Consider the following 2298-nt stretch of genomic DNA (forward strand, 5'->3'; position numbering starts at 1 on the left):
GGTGGCTGTTTAGAGCAGCCCTGCCTCTGGGCACCGGCAAATTATTTTCACAGGGAAGCTAGTGGAGAGAGTGTAATTGGTGATTATGCTAATTCCTTCCTTTTCTGTGTCAGGGACTGCTCCGCAGGGAGGCCAGGCTCCCTGGCGGGTGTGTGTGAAGATCTAGCAAGTTCTAGGCCTCCTTCCTCCACAGCAGCCCTCCAGCTGTGCGGAGACAGCCCACAGGTGAAAGGACCTCCCCAGGGTCACCCTCGGAGGGAAGACATGGCCTGCGTGCGGGGCGGGGCTTCTGGAACCCCAGGTCTAAACCATTCCCCCACCCCGCAGCTCCCTCTCGGGGCGTGGGTGACGGCAGAGGAGGCCAGTCCCTTAGCAGCTCTGAAATCCTATGACATAGGCCGGGTCGCCGCAGGGCAGCCTTGGACCGCCCGACCGTGGCCCCCTGGGCGGTCTGTAGCATCTAGGGCCGGTCACCGCTGGGGCAGGCGCTGTCCTGAGCCCCTCGCAGGAGGCCGCCTGGTGAGCCGCGGGGCCCCTCCGCTTCTGCAGCCCGAGCCCAGCGCAGTCCGGCGGCGCTGGCTCCCGCTGTTTCTGGCTGGGGCCGGCGCCTCCAGTCCGCGGGGACCTGGCGGGGTCGCGCGGCTCGGAGCGTGGAGATGGAGGGGCGCGGGGCAGGGCGGCGCGCTCGGGGCCCACGTGGCGGGGGCTGGGAGGCTGCGGGGTCGGGCAGGGCACTGCGGGGACCTTGCCGGCTCCAGGACCCGCCGGGTCCTCTAACGAAGTCCAGCCTTCATGGCCGGCACACAGAGGTGGCGTTGAGGTGTGGAGTCTTGAAGACGCTGCCCAGGCTGATGCCACCTCTGTGTCCCCAGGATGCGTGGCGATAGCAGGAGAGGCCCCTCCCTGACCCCCAACCGCCCCCAACGCAGAAGCTCCAGGAGGCTCCGGCCTGCTTGGTGAGAGGCCCAGAGGCTGCTGCAGGTAGAGAGGGCTGCGGCGCCCGCGGTGGCGGGGAAGGGTCCTTTGGTCCGGACGTGGATTCCAAACTGCCCCGGGCGGCTTTCTCCTCCCTGCTGGAAGGCAGTAGGGCAGCAGCACAGGTGGGCGCCAGGGCAGGCGGGGGCAAGGGACGGGCGCTCTCTGTGGAAAACAGGGACGGCATGAGGCCTCGTCTGCAGCAGCGTCGCATGCATGAGCGAGATGTGCAATGTCAGCTCCGGAAGCGACAGCTCGGCTGCCTCACTGCCTGACCTGCGCCCGCCACGGGAAGTCTTCCTTCTGCCTTCCCCGTCACACCTCCTCGGCAACTGTCCAGAGCCAGGGAGTGAGCTGCCTGGGAAGAATGCAACGACAAAAATACTTAGCCGCATCCGGAACTTCCCTGGTGGCAGCTGGTCCCCGACCATGGGCTTCCCCTGGCAACTGTTGTGTTGAATGAATTCCGAGTCTGACTCTGGCTCTGGCACGCCCCTGGGGGGTCTTGGAGAAGTCACCCAAACTCTCAGCCTCAGTTCCCACCCCTGTCAACTAGGGCTAATAATACCTCCCCAAATGCCCCCTGGGAGTATTAAATAATATAATGTCGATGGCCACCTTTCTTTACTCGGAAGAACAATGAGAGGATAGAGTGCCACAGGAAGGACACAGGGCGCCCAGTAGCGATGCTGAGCGAGCTACCGGGAGGCACGTGGCGCTTGCCTGGAGACTGTACACCAGCGAACAGCCACTCAGGGGCGCTTGCTGGGCGCTGGCACTGTGCTGAATCTCTAAGCAAGCCCCATGAGTTAAGCATTATCCCCGTTGCGCACATGAGGGAAGGAGACCCTAGAGAGACTAAGGAAACTGTCTGAGGTCACCCAGCACCAGGATTCAAACCCTAGCTATCGGCTGCCAAGGCCCCCGCTGCCAGCCACTCCATGGTGCTGCCCGCTGGGGGTGAGGTGCCAGGGTCTGTCCCAGCTGGGCTGGAGGGGCAGAGTCACTAATTCTTCCCATATGATCTCCCTGGGACTCCACTCCCTCATCTGTAAAGTGGGCATGATCATGCCAGCTCAAAATGGATGTTGTGACATTGACGTGGTGGTCCTCACCCCTCTGCAGTGCTCAGCAGGAGACACTTTATAAACAGAGGATTACCTTTGCTGCCTTGAGCCAAATGGCTTGCCCTGCCAAATTGTTGGAATGGTTCAGAGACAAGTGTGCTATTAGGAAGAAATTTATGATGCTTCATTCAGAGTGAGTCACTGAATCCCTGCGGTGAGGGGCACCAGCTAACTGAGGAACCCTGTCCCCAGCTGC

At 62.2% G+C, this 2298-nt stretch overlaps 1 long non-coding RNA gene across 1 annotated transcript; it reads left to right on the forward strand.

Moving 5' to 3' along the window:
• The first annotated feature begins 724 nt into the window (after positions 1 to 724).
• On the forward strand, positions 725 to 1584 carry LOC129458020 (uncharacterized). The gene is made up of 2 exons (XR_008649505.1): positions 725 to 956; positions 1154 to 1584. It is a non-coding gene; the product is annotated as an uncharacterized lncRNA (long non-coding RNA).
• Positions 1585 to 2298: the final 714 nt, after the last annotated feature.

Source organism: Symphalangus syndactylus, chromosome 19 (genome assembly GCF_028878055.3).
Source record: "Symphalangus syndactylus isolate Jambi chromosome 19, NHGRI_mSymSyn1-v2.1_pri, whole genome shotgun sequence".
In the NCBI taxonomy this organism is placed as follows: domain Eukaryota; kingdom Metazoa; phylum Chordata; class Mammalia; order Primates; family Hylobatidae; genus Symphalangus; species Symphalangus syndactylus.